Source organism: Macrobrachium nipponense, chromosome 37 (assembly GCF_015104395.2).
Source record: "Macrobrachium nipponense isolate FS-2020 chromosome 37, ASM1510439v2, whole genome shotgun sequence".
In the NCBI taxonomy this organism is placed as follows: domain Eukaryota; kingdom Metazoa; phylum Arthropoda; class Malacostraca; order Decapoda; family Palaemonidae; genus Macrobrachium; species Macrobrachium nipponense.
Window position 1 is genome coordinate 21,394,948 of NC_061097.1, and position 15,000 is coordinate 21,409,947.

General features: G+C 34.3%; 1 protein-coding gene across 1 annotated transcript in view; it reads left to right on the forward strand.

Moving 5' to 3' along the window:
* The first annotated feature begins 6,780 nt into the window (after nt 1-6,780).
* The window catches only part of LOC135208936 (acetylcholine receptor subunit alpha-L1-like), a 459,849-nt gene continuing 451,629 nt past the window's right edge, over nt 6,781-15,000 (forward strand). Inside the window, exon 1 of the mRNA XM_064241496.1 lies at nt 6,781-7,254. The gene's annotated coding sequence lies outside the window, so the exon portion shown is untranslated. The remainder of the gene's footprint in view (nt 7,255-15,000) is intronic.

Sequence of the window (15,000 nt, forward strand, 5' to 3'; positions counted from 1 at the left end):
AGCATTCGCTTCATTTTTGTCACATTTTTGTCACTTTTTCTACGTCTCTATATTTTTTATTGCAGTGTTTTTGTTCTGGTTTCACTGTTTTCTCTACTTTTGCTGGTTATGTAACGATTTGATAGCTTTTGTTTTTTTATCATTTTTTTTCTCTGTTTTCAAGTGTTTCCCAGTTTATTCTCATGCGTAATTGCTCAAATTTCGAATGATTTCATTAAGCGAAGTCATCCGTCAGAATTTCAGTATTTAATCCTTTGTTCTGAGACAACTTTCATTTATTATTCGTCTTTGCAAACCACGAGGTATAAACAAGGCAGGTACATATGAATGAGTGCAAAAGCACGCAAATTCGCATAGATTACCACACAGATGCATGGATATTGACAAACACAAAGTGATATAGCCGCAGCTTTAGTAGAAATTCTCCAAATACACTTACCAATAAGAACTAGCAGTAGAAAAAGTTGATACATCAATAGAACGAAAGGAGACTGCCCGATTATTATTATTATTATTATTATTATTATTATTATTATTATTATTATTATTATTATTATTATTATGAGTAGTGGTATTTGTATCAGTAGTAGTAGTAGTAGTGTAGTGGTAATTCTTCAAACGTTCTAGAAAGAATAATATTTCATATAGAACAAGTCTGAGAATCTGTTGATTTGCAAAGGGGAAAGCTATGGAGAGTCGATCTTCGGAGTAATATGGCGAAGGGGAATCGACTAAGGCAGTATATTGGAAACACGAAGAGAATTATTTGATTGAATTGCTCAGAATAAAAATAAAAAGATATTTGCCAAATACTGTAAAGGAAATTGATTTACTTACCTAAAAAGAAAAAAAGGGAAAAAATTATTGCTACATGCAGGAGAAGAAACGATTAGCAGAGTGATATAAGAGGTAAAGGTTGGCAATATTTCGAAGGAAGAAACAATTGATAGATTAGTATAAAAAAGTGAAGGAAGTGAAATAAAATTGTAAAGTAAGAGAAATGTTTGTCGAAAATTACCATATTATGAAGAAGAAACGATTGAAGGAATAAAAAACAAAAACGAAAGGACTGGGAGAATGACTTAGTGAAGGAAAAGCTGTCAATGTAACTATAAACCTGAACAACGAATATAGAATCTCATAAGATATAGTATCAAGAACGAGCAACCATTGAGAGAATTACATAAAGACAGAGAAACATTTGATAGAATTCTCCGCGAAAGGTCAGACTATCACGGGACCCAAAAGCCATTAAGGAAAGCCCTCCCTAGACCCCATAACCCCCACCCACCCCCTTAACCCCCACCCACCCCCTTAACCCCCTTCCTCTCAAAAAAGAAAGGGATCATAAAAAAATGATGGGTTTCCATCCCCCGACGTGAAATATTATATAAATAGATCAAGGGCCAAGCGGAAGTTCTGTCACAGTCGTATAGAGGTTTGTAAAGGAAGGATTCCCCCCGCTAGGCCAATCGGTTGTTAATACATCACTGTATTTCATTTATTGGTTGTTATGTTATTGCAAGTTATTAAGGAATTATCACCACAGACATTCGACGAAACCGGTAAATCACATTCGTAGATTAGAACTGATTGAGACCAAAGGTTATATTCTCAAACAAGGGGCCAACACTGAGGCAAAAAACGATGAAAAGAAAACTAAATAAATACAAAAAATTAATCAGTAAAGTTACAAATGGGAAAACAGATGCCAATAAAGAAGAGGGCAATTTTTTTTTGAGGCGCACCGTAAACTATACGGAGTCATATGACGAAATGGAAGTCTTTGCAGACTGTCACTTCTATTAAACTGATGAATTATAACAATAAACCGGAGAGTACCATTACAGTCCATATTAACGTTATGATTGTCGGAATCAATAATACTGTCAATAACTACTACTCGTAGGCTGTACAGGTAGTAGTGGTGGCAAACAACTAACAATCAGTCAGTCCATTTTTTGTGATAGTTACAGTAACAAGGCGTGATCCGACATCCAGCTTACACGCGTGCAAGCTTTTCCCCTCACGCGTAAGTTGTAAACATTATTTTCTAAGTTTTAGCGTAAATTAAAACGTGCTAAAATCTACAGTCAAATAGAGCCTTGTTTCGCCAACGAAAATAAAAAAATAAATACGCTATATTTTATTAGAAATAATTTTTCCGTACTGTTTAACATGCTCATTATTTTTTTTTAACATTTTCATTCTAATAAACAAATCATAGATATCCTATCCTGAAATTCCTGTATCTTTAACTCAAAGCGAAACGCCGTTTTCAAGACCTTTTTTTCTCTTTCTTCGACCTTTCCTACCACCCCCAACAACAACAACACAACAAAGTAGTTTGTAGTCTTTCTTACTCCCTGAGTAAGCGGAAAGTCGAAATTTAATGCGGAAATAAGGTGCAAAACCAATACATAATTCTATTATTGTAATGGATAGGAAGTAGTTGAATGTAATCAGTTAATAAAAGAGAATACTTAATTTCTACTTCACTTGTTGATCTGAGGTCTGCATTGCAATGTCTATCTTATGGGAATATACGTTTGATTATTCAACAGAGAGAAGCTGATCGAAAGTTATTTACCTGAGTCGTAAAAGGCACCTGAGAAATTTTGATGACGGAGAATTTTTTGTTTGAGAATTTAAAAGCATACTTTGATTTTTGGGGTTTATCAATATAAAAGCAGTAAGTCTTGAAACATTACTTTACAAGGAAATACACTACTGGAAATGTAAAAGATTAGAATACTTATTCAAAATATCATTAAATATCTTTTTAACTAACGATAAATTGCTTGTAAATTTAACAATTAAAATACAATAATTAATTGAAGATGTTATTTTATAGTAATATAACTCCGTAGTCTTTAATAACGAAAAAAATTTCATTTTTAAATTATTCTTTAATAACGATTTTTTTTTTTCATTTTTAAAGTGTTAATAACAAATGGTAGTTTTGCTACGAAATACGGTAGTGGAAAATTCAACAGCGTAAAGATTTATTTCCGAATTATGAATAACGTTATTTTACAATGCAACACATCACAAATGAGTCTGAACAACAAAACCTCGCATTTTATATATTAGAGGAATCGCCAGTAAAGTACTACTACTTCCGTAGGAGGGTACTGCCGTTAATGCACTTCAAGTTCTTTGCTGCATACCTTTGGCCCCCAGCTGCAACCCCTTCCATTCCTTTTACTGCACCTCCTTTCATATTCTCTTTCTTCCATCGTACTTTCCACCTTCTCCCAACAATTGTTTCATAGTGCAACTGCTTTGAGGTTTTCCTCCTGTTACACCTTTCAGACCTTTTACTGTCAACTTCCGTTTCAGTGCTGAATGACCTCATAGGTCCCAGTACTTGAATATTAGGCCCTAAATTCTATAATCAGTTCATAAAATACGCGTAAAACTACGTATAGCGGCGACCTTCAACACACGAAAAGTCTTCCTGTGCATAAATGAACATTACCCTTTTTTGAGGCTACGGACGCTGGATTTATACAGGGAAAATGAATGTACATGCTGTTGATCACACGAAGAGAGAAGGAAATTCTCTCTCTCTCTCTCTCTCTCTCTCTCTCTCTCTCTCTCTCTCTCTCTCTCTCTCTCCCTTCTCTTCTCGTTATTCCTCCTCTCGTTAAGGAAATTCTCTCTTTCCTTTGCGCTCTCACACGTGTTATTTCTCTCTCTCTCTCTCTCTCTCTCTCTCTCTCTCTCTCTCTCTCTCTCTCTCTTCCCTTCTTTTTCTTCCCGTGAACCTTCCTGTCTATCTGCTTGTTTGCTTCTTCTGCTCGTTAACTCTCTCATTCTATCATTGTCTTTTTCTTCTCGTTAATCTTCTTGTCGTCTTCTCTGTCTGCATGTTCGCTTCTTCTACTCATTAATTTTCGCCTTCGTCTTCTCTCTCTTACTCTGCTTATTTTTCTTTTATTTGCCTCCTTTATCATCCTTAGTATCTGCCTTTCTCTCATGTGCGCGCGTGGAATGACCATTGTGAAAATGGAAATATAGATTTTGATTTGATCTGAAAATATTATTTCTCTTCTGCTTATTGTTCTTCCTAACCAATCCCAATTCTCTCTCTCTCTCTCTCTCTCTCTCTCTCTCTCTCTCTCTCTCTCTCTTCGTTTAACCCTCTTCGCCTTGTTCTTCTTTGATCCTCTGCTTGCTATTCGTCCGAACCAATCTTCATTCTCTCTCTCTCTCTCTCTCTCTCTCTCTCTCTCTTTCTCTCTCTCTCTCTCTCTTCTCCTTGTTCTTGTTTGATCTGATTTGACTTTTCTCTTAGCTTACTATTCCTCCTAACCACCCCCATTTTTCTTTTCTCTCTCTTCTCTCTCTCTCTCTCTCTCTCTCTCTCTCTCTCTCTCTCTCTTCGCCTTGTTCTTCTTTGATCTGATTTTATCATTTCTCTTCTGCTTCCTGTTCGTCCCTAACCAATCCTCATTCTCTCTCTCTCTCTCTCTCTCTCTCTCTCTCTCTCTCTCTCTCTCCTTGTTGTTGTTTTATCTGATTTGACTTTTCTCTTAAGCTTACTATTCCTCCTAACCAACCCCCATTTTCTCTCTCTCTCTCTCTCTCTCTCTCTCACTCTCTCTCTCTCTCTCTCTCTTCGCCTTGTTCTTCTTTGATCTGATTTTATCATTTCTCTTCTGCTTGCTATTCGTCCTAACCAATCCTCATTCTCTCTCTCTCTCTCTCTCTCTCCTCCTCTCTACTCTCTCTCTCTCTCTCTCTCTCTCTCTCTCTCTCTCTCTCTTCTCCTTGTTCTTGTTTGATCTGATTTGACTTTTTCTCTTTAGCTTACTATTCCTCCTAACCAACCCCCCATTTTTCTCTCTCTCTCCTCTCTCTCTCTCTCTCTCTCTCTCTCTCTCTCTCTCTCTCTCTCTTCGTTAACCCTCTTCACCTTGTTCTTCTTTGATCTAATTTCATTATTTCTCCTCTGCTTCCTATTCGTCCTAACCAATCCCCATTCTCTCTCTCTCTCTCTCTCCATTAACCCTCTTCGCCTTGTTCTTCTTTGATCTGTTTTGACTTTTTCTCTTAACCAACCTCCATTCTCTCTCTCTCTCTCTCTCTCTCTCTCTTCGTTAACCCTCTTCGCCTTGTTCTTCTTTGATTTGATTTGACTTTATCTCCAAACCAATCCCCATTCTCTCTCTCTCTCTCTCTCTCTCTCTCTCTCTCTCTCTCTCTCTCTTCGTTAACCCTCCTCTCTATCTGCTTTCCTGCCATTTCTTCCTCTTCGCCTTGTTCTTCTTCTTTTTCTATGATGGGAACCCGGGTATCGTATACCCTCCTAAAAATGACTTTCACAGATAGCAGTGAACATGCCGTTTTTTCCTGGCAGTCATAGACAAGCTGTATGAGAAGGACGGAAGCACTTGCATATCTGATATAAGATCACATGAACACGTTTCACTTTTATATTCCCGTTACGGCCTTAATTAGTAGGGAGAAATGCGTTAGGCAAGAGAGAAGCAAGTCATGGAATGATTTTTTTTCTTTATCTTTGATCTCTGCTCATTTGACTAAAGTAATATCAGAATATTCAAAAACGGCTTCCAAGGCGTTACAAAAATTCATTTAAAGAACGTATTATTATTATTATAATTATTATTATTATTATTATTATTATTATTATTATTATTATTATTATTATTAATGGAAAAATAAATCCACAATTAAACAGACATACTATTGTGGATTTACTTTTCCATTTTATCAACTCATGTGATTATGATTTGTCTTTTGATTATTATTATTATTATTATTATTATTATTATTATTATTATTATTATTATTATTATTATTATATTATATAAATCAGGAGACATCAGCTGGGGTTATCAAACTTCTACAAAATAAAATGCCAATTTGCGTTCAAGAGTAAATCGACGACAAATTTAATACAGATAAAATTAAAAACAATTATTTAATTAAAATCACTAGATCATGATGAAATTTTAGACTCTTGGTAATGAAGTCCGTAACTAGCATTAGGCAGTGCAATGAAGCCCCCAAGATGACGCGTTTGTTAATTATCAAAGGTAAAAGTAGTACTGACTATAATTGCCATCCTTGGTTCCAAGTGTAGTCCAACAGAAAGTATTTCGATTAAACCAAGGGTCCACAACCTTTGAAGCTAGAAGAGACATTTATTTAGAGAATAATAAAAACGTAGTGCTGTCGAAGCCGCAATAACAAATATGACCATAGAAACTATTTATATCTCATTAAAAATTCAACAAAGCTGATGCCTATAATACGCTTTTAAAACTGAATAATATTTAATCAAGTATTGTCTTAAGAGAGTTACTTAATTTCTTTGTTTTAAATAGATATAAAGGTTCATTTTCAGCTTTTTGGAGCCGCACATGTGTCTTTGAGCTGTAAGCCGCAGACAGGTTCGACACCTGGATTCAACCACTGAGTCAACGTAGGTCTTGCTGTCAGTGTCAGTACGCGCTAATTGCCCACTGGTTGTTTCACGGGGAAGAAGCAGCTACTGTTAATAATACATCAATCGCTCCAAACGACATCTCAGCGAAAAACCTGCTTTCTGATTATTTTTATTTGTAGGGAAGCAAGGGAGGCAACGAATGACAATCACCTCAAGCTAGACCATAACGACCATACTCAAACAAATGGCGTCCCGCGCATGCTCCCGACGAGGCTATCGTGGACGGGGTGGTGGGGGAGGGAGGAAGGAGGAAGAAGAATGGAGGAGGCAAGGAGTCTCGCGTCCGACGGTCAGCAGTCAGTTTGTGTCGTGAGTGTAGGTTGGACGCCCGAGTCTTGGCGGGTCGATTCAAGTCGCGCGTTTGGCGAAAAACTTTTCTCGCCGACCGAAGCCGTTCGAAAAAGGCGTTAGTAAAGTCGCTTCGTCTGTGAGATTGTCGCGACGTCCCTTGTGATCTTGTGACCATGAAGGAAGTGGGAGAGTGTCTCTTTTCGTAGCACACGCGTTCTGTGTCGCCATCTGGCTTGTTATTAAGAAGTGCATAAATGTATAGATGTATGAATTACTCGAATATTAGTGATTCTCCTCTCGAGGCCGGGAAAGTTTGAAGCCTAATAGATTTAGTACTGAAAGGAAGGGGTTTTTGCCATTCTGTTTCCACGAATACATACATACAAAGGAATTATAAGTTTATGAAAGTTACGTTGTTTTGTAATGTACTGAAGCTTAGAAAAGCAACGCTAGAAGAGAGTCAACTTCGGGTCATCCTAAGACATGTAAGTTTTAAATTAAGAGACTTAAATTTTATGAGTCTACGCAATTTAGGTGCATATATATATATAAATATATATATATATATATATATATATATATATATATATATATATATATATATATATATATATATATATATATTATATATATATATCTTTATTAATTTTCCGCATTTGTCTTTTCATTAATATTTATAGCAAAGGAATACAAAATACGTCTCGTAGCATATGTAGTATTGCATAGGTCAAATCACATGTTTGGTTGTGTTTCTTATACAGCAACTTTTCCTTGTGAGCAGTTACTTCTGGGGGTAGATGTGCTGTTAATGACCAGTTGTAGATATAAGTATTCCCTCGTACGTATGTATATCCGCGTATTACATAGCATCCGAGTTTTATTCTTTGTCTGAACGAATAGCGTGTCTGTTGAGGAGAGAGAGAGAGATAGAGAGGGGGGGGGGAGGAGGATTGAGATAGGGGGTGTAGGTGGGGTGGGGGGAGGGTGGAGGAACATATTGGTACATGCGCAAATTGGGTGTGCGCAGATCACTGGTGAATGTGCCACTGTTAGTTTTGTTCTTAAAGGAGGATTTGCTTCGATCGTTACTGAGTTTTAAACTGTGTGACTGATAATGTTATGTATTAATCATATATAAATATATGTAGAATATATTATGTAAAATTCTTCTGTTAAAACAGGATACGTCTCAAGTATAATAGGCCCATTAAAACACACTGGTTCAAGGGAGTTAGTGACTATCAGTCCACCGAAATTTAGGCCTTAGCTTAATCCAGAGTGTTTTAATGGGATATATATATATATAGATATATATATATATATATATATATATATATATATATAAAATGTGTGCGTGTGTATTTATATGCGTGTGTATCTACATGATTTTATTCGCTTATCAGTATAAAGTGAAAGACTTCACATGTCACCCACCATTTTACGAAAAGTTTTTCTACGTTTTACAGTTTTCCCGACCAAATTCCAGCAAACTCCTTTGTTCTTTTGCCATTTTTTTAAATCCCACAGATTTTTTTATTGTGGATATAAAGATCTTTTAAAAATAATCCAATTCCACAGCTTTGCGGAAAACTGCTTTGCAAGGACAGGTTCAGTTTCCGAAATCGCTAACGTTGAGCGATTTTTAAAAATTTAAATATTTAATTTCCTTATTTTTTACATTTGTACTTTCCATATGTTTAAAATTCTCATTAATGATTTTATAATAATGGAAAGACAAGGAGTTTTATTTCATGAAGTGTTTTCGTAACTGATTTGTCCGTTCGTCTATTCTGTATGTTGAAGAATTAACTTGCCGATTAGTTTATTAGTTAGGGTATTCGAATGTATATTTTTTTCATAGTGATTTCGAAATTAATATCTCATTCATTTTAAAATACTTTATTCTCAGGATTTTCCCTGCCAATGTTTTCGCAATGTTTCTTCACTTTTTCTTTTCGTGTTGTCGTTCGCTCTCGTATTAAATTATTATTGAGAAAGGGTTTCGTTCACATTATTAAATTCGACTTAATGTTTTCATTCATATTATTATTCGGAAAGGTTTTAATTAATTTCCGTTTTCATATGACTGTTGTATTAAAATTCATTTTTCCGACTTTTTGGATTTTTCTCTGGTTGTGTCGTGTGTGTGTATATATGTATGTATAATATATATATATATATATATATATATATATATATATAGTATATACATATATATATGAGCGTACATTTACATATATATATATATGTATATTTATTGTATATTTAGATATAATGAACGTATGTATACACATACACACACACAAATATATATATATATATATAATAATATAATATATATATATATATATATATATATATATATATATGGGTTTCCATTTACCTCTGTAAAAAGTTATGAATTTCTTAGTTTGAAGTAAGTAAATATATATTCTCATAGCTATTTATTAGGTCATTCGCTAACAAACAGTATTATTTAAAGGTAACCAATTGAACGTTCTATTTCGCAATCCATGGCGTTTTAACTTACCTCTCTGTATAACAGTTCTTACATTTATTTATTTATTAAGAATTAAATTTCTTGATCGCTACAGATCTCTACGTATATTTTTATGAATCTGAAAATATATTTATTAAAATCATTTTCCTTAAATATTCGAATAAATCGTTCTGCATATATGTGTTCACCGTCTCATGATTTCGTAATTCAAATCCATATAATTTTATATATTTCATTGATTATTCTTTGTAATATTATTCAAAGATATATTTTACTACATTTATGCTTCATATATTAAGTTGTTTATATATATATATATATATATATATATATATATATATATATTATATATATATATATATATATATATATATATATATATATATATATAAAATATATAACATAACATTCATACGATTTATACCTAGCTAAGTTACATTTGCTTTGTTTAATATTTGCTCCATTCTTACTACCCATGTGGTTGTTATCCTTTCAGTGAAAAATGACTGCAATTTCTGTATCAGTTCTAGTGAAAGTTTTAGTATATATTTAATTCAATTCAGTATTTTGGTAACAATCTTTCCAAGTACTACATAATTCTATTTCTATAATTGTTTATGAGACTGTAATTCTAGTGTTTATTTTTATTACTGTATGGCATGAAACACTAAATATTATTAAGGCAATTCAGCACTGTTACGTAAGCAGCGATTTTCCAGTGTTTATTTGAATATTCACGATTTTCACTCGTCAGTCCTTGAGTTCCAAGGCTTTGCTTATTTATCAAAGCTCATGAAACGTTGCATTTATTGCTGAGATTCATATGGATACAAATATATTTCGAGATTTCACGTGGTAGTTATTTGGCTTAGTTCAAAATTACGTTTATCTTTTCTTTTATTCATATTTGTATCATTGGTTTTGGAAATATGAATATAATTCCTGGATCATCATTCATTTTCATTTGTCAGAAACGGGTCGCAGAGGTTTGAGATCGTTTTCATGTGGTTATTGGTGGTTTTGTAATATGCCAATTTGTTTCTTTTGAAATATGCGAACTTGTTCGTTTCTTTTAAAATATGCCACGTCTAAAATAAAATGCCAGTTAACTGCTTTTAAAATATGCCACTTTTAAAGTATTATGCCACGTCGTATCTTTTAAAGTATGCCACTTGGCATCTTTTAAAATATGCTACTTCGTATCTTTTAAAATATGCCACTTTTTAAGTATTGTGCCACTTCCGTTTTTTTAGATTATGCCACTTTTAAAGTATTATGCCACTGCGTTTCTTTTAAAATATGCCAATTCGTATCTTTTAAAATATGCCACTTTTAAAGTATTATGCCACTTCATTTCTTTTAAAATATGCCACTTTTAAAGTATTATGCCACTTAGTTTCTTTTAAAATATGCCAATCCGTATCTTTTAAAATATGCCACTTTGCATCTTTTAAAGTATGCCACTTTTAAAGTATTATGCCACTTCGTATCTTTTAAAATATGTCAATTCGTTTCATTTAGAATTGGCCAATTTGTTCTTTAGAAATATGGGAATTTCCTCCTTTCAAATTACAATTTCTCTCTCCTGAATTTCCTTGTTTTATTAATTTTTCTCAGTTTATTAACGCATTCGTTCGATGATTTATTTATAGATGGTTTTCATACTTCAATAATTATGTAACGGTTTTGGTGTTTTTTTTTCATACAGAAACACACACATTTATTATTCCATTCTTTATTATTTTTCAACTATTCCTTTCACTACAGATCAGACGAAACCAATAACACTAGTTCGTTCTGTTAATGTTCCACATTTCAACATATTTTCCCAGTGCGTTATCAGAAGGTCATTGGGATCTCGTTCTCACTTTTTTTTCGTTCAATTCACCTATTTTGCAACTATAATTTTTGCAAATTTATGCAGAAAGCGCCATTGGTTATGGTAGTTCATTAACACATTCATAAGGCGTGTGCTGCGATTACATAGGATCGTTAAAACGAAGTTGTAAGTTGTTTGATTTTGCAAATCTCTTTTGGAACGCATTTTCATAATCATGTTTAAAAACTTAAAACGTTATTGTCTACACATGCAGATATACACACGCACTCACACATAAGCGAATACCACAGGAAATTGATAGTCAGAAATCCAAGCGCTTTCGTCTTTACTAAGACATTGTGTCCTTGGCAATGTCTTAGTAAAGATGAAAGCGCTTGGATTTCTACCTATCATTTTCCTGTGGCATTCACTTATTTAAAAAAGTCACGTGTATCTACTGGGATTTTTTAAGTATATATATATGTGTGTGTGTAGGTATGCATCTATATATGAAGAACAATATATTTCCTAATACAATATATTTCCTAATACGTTCATGAACGTATTAGGAAAATTGAACGCCACTTCCACGTGCATATTTTAACTCCTGAATTGTGAAGGAGCTCTGTACGCAGAAAAAACTTCCACATCATACACACTTAGTAAACAGACTGCGCATAGGCTGCACACACACACACACACACACACACACACCACCACCACCAACAACAACATTCACTTCTGTGCTCCCCGCACTTCCAGGATAGGCTGCATGGAAATCAGGGTTCTTGCTTTCCAGTCTTCCAGTACCTCTCTTTAACTGAATCTATCCGAGGCTTTTTTTGGGCGTTTTTTTTTTTCCTCTTCCTACCGGCAAACGCTTTCGAATAACGGCTTCTTCCCAACTTAACGTCTTCCATTCTTTCCACATGACCAGGTCACATCAAAATATTCCCTTCCATTGTTTCTGCTATGCTGATCTTTTAACCTTACAAATCGTCACATTTCTGACCTTTCAGTTTTGATGTTCCTTGTTCATTGCTATGCAAAAAGAGTCATCTCAACCCCTTTAACTTTTATTACTTTTCTGTTAAAGGAAGCTATTGTGATGGCGTTCCTTGTCCTTCTTCACTTTTTCTGTCTGCCCTCGGATCTTAAAAGCTACTGAGACTTAAGGGCTGCAAATTGAGATGTTGATCATCCACCCTCCAATCATGGAACTTGCCAAATTGCAGGTCTCCAGGCTCGATTGTTTTTAATTTATTCAAGGTTAAAGTAGAACGCGATCGTGCGTCTGGCAAGCTACGGGACAGGCCACCGCCGGGCTATGGCTGAAAGCTTCGTAGGGGCGTTGCTTATAAAGTAGTATACGCTGTACAGAAAATTCTTTTGTTTCTTCGGCGCGTTTATTACTTGTTTTTTGTTTACTGTCAACATTGGCACTTAGCTTTTAAATGAGACAGATTGGTTAACCCTTCAAACAATTATTTGGCTTCCATTGTTTCGGCCCAGTCTTTTGCATGCACCCTCTTACCATTCCCGCTTCACTTGTTCTCTCGTCCTACCAGCATCTTTCTTGTTCGTGGTTTATAGTTTGGATTTACCCTTTTCGTTATTATAATTATTATTATCATTATTATTATTTTTCCATGACGGAATGAAATTCGCAGCTCCGTCCTTGTGGTTTCCATTTATATATGAATTTTCTTCTTACCTCTTTTGCTCATATTTACTTTAAACACACTCATCTTCTAAGCACCTTCGAATGCTTATTAGTTTCTTGATTCTCACATCGTTCGATTCACCTATATATATATATATATATATATATATATATATATATATATATATATATATATATATATATATATATATATATATATTTTCCTTCGTGTCTTACACCTTTATTTATGGATTTATCACGTTCCAAACTTTCGTGATTCAGTTATACACATACTTATATATATATATATATATATATATATATATATATATATATAATATATATATATGTGTGTGTGTGTGTGTGTGTGTATATAGCTATATATAGTATGTGTGTATGTATATTATATAATATATATATATATATTCCTTAAAATAAGTACGTATATAAATCCCATATTTTGTATTTGAAATGTCACTTTCGACTCAAATTCTTGCACCCGTTTTTATCGACAATATATATTACTTTCACATATTTATGGTTATTATCAAGAACGACAGCAGAAATAGTAACATTGACAGAAAATGCCGCCCCGCTCAGCCAAGAGACAATACCTACGTCTTCGAATGTGATTGGTCGCAAGGGCGCAGGGCAAGGAGGGGAAGGAAGGCCGCGAGGAGGCCTCAGGTTAATTAATAATAATCAGCGCCATACAAGACGGGATGAAGACAAATCACTCGCGTTGAAAAAAAAGACCTTTGTTTATGACCGTAATTGGATTGTTGAGCACCGGTCGTAATGAAATACGAACTCGCTCTATTGGAAAGGCGAAAAGACGCACAGACAGGCCATTTATTAATTGGAGAGCACCCCCTCCCCCCCCCCGGGACTCGAATGCTAATATATTATTCTTTTCGGGAAGTCAGTCAGTCCCAATGAAATTTTAATAGGTTTGTTAATTCCAAGTTATTGAACGAAATAATAACCGCTTCGTATCAGGTTCCTCTGTAATGACAATTTTTGGAATTCTAGTCTAGCCTCTGTTATCCCAGACTCTTATGAGCTTCCATCCTTGAAGGCGGTATGTTTGTCGCTCCCTTTGGAGTCAAGTATGTAAACCATATTCTCCCTTGGGAAGTTCCTTGCTGGACGAGTGGTTTTCGCGCTCGGCTGCCAATCCGGTGGTCCGAAGTTCGAATCCCGCCTCTGCCAACGCGGAATCAGAGGAATTTATTTCTGGTGATAGAAATTCATTTCTCGATATAGTGTGGTTCGGATCCCACAATAAGCTGTAGGTCCGGTTGCTAGGTGATCAATTGGTACCTAGCCACGTAAAAATATCTAATCCTTCGGGCCAGCCCTAGGAGAGCTGTTAATCAGCTCAGTGGTCTGGTAAAACTAAGATATACTTTTTTTTATCCCTTTGGAGTCAAGTATGTAAATCATATTCTCCTTTTGAAGTAAAGTATGTAAATTATATTCTCCCTTTCTAGTCAAGTAGGTAAATCATATTCTCCTTTTGAAGTAAAGTATGTAAATCATATTCTCCGTTTCGAGTCAAGTAGGTAAATCATATTCTCCTTTTGAAGTAAAGTAGGTAAATCATATTCTCCCTTTGGAGTCAAGTAGGTAAATCATATTCTCCCTTTGGAGTCAAGTAGGTAAATCATATTCTCCCTTTGGAGTCAAGTAGGTAAATCATATTCTCCCTTGTGAGTCAAGTATGTAAATCACATTCAACTGCAAGAATTCCCCTTTGTTCTCTCAATATTACCAGTGTTCCTCTAGTAAATAATTCTATCAATATTATCATGTGAGTGTTGTTATTACAAATAAGTGAAGATCAATCACAAGCAGACAGACAAATAAATGGAGAGTGACAGCAATTTAAGTCGTTCATAAAAAATCTCATTAATTCCATTAGGTCACACATCGTGACCCTCTCTACACCCCATTAGTAATTAATTGTTGTAATTAATAGATATTTCACGTCATATCAAAGGTAATTGCATGAATAAATTACCATACTTTATTATTTCGGTTTGATACATTTTTATTAATGTATATTAACGCCATATTAAGTTCATAGATTTATGTTGAAGCTGTATATATTTTGTATATATATTATATGTATGTTTATTATTTATATGTATATATGTGTATATATTATATATATATATATATATATTATATGTATATATATATATATGTGTGTGTGTGTGTGTGTGTGTGTGTGTGTGTGTGTGCGC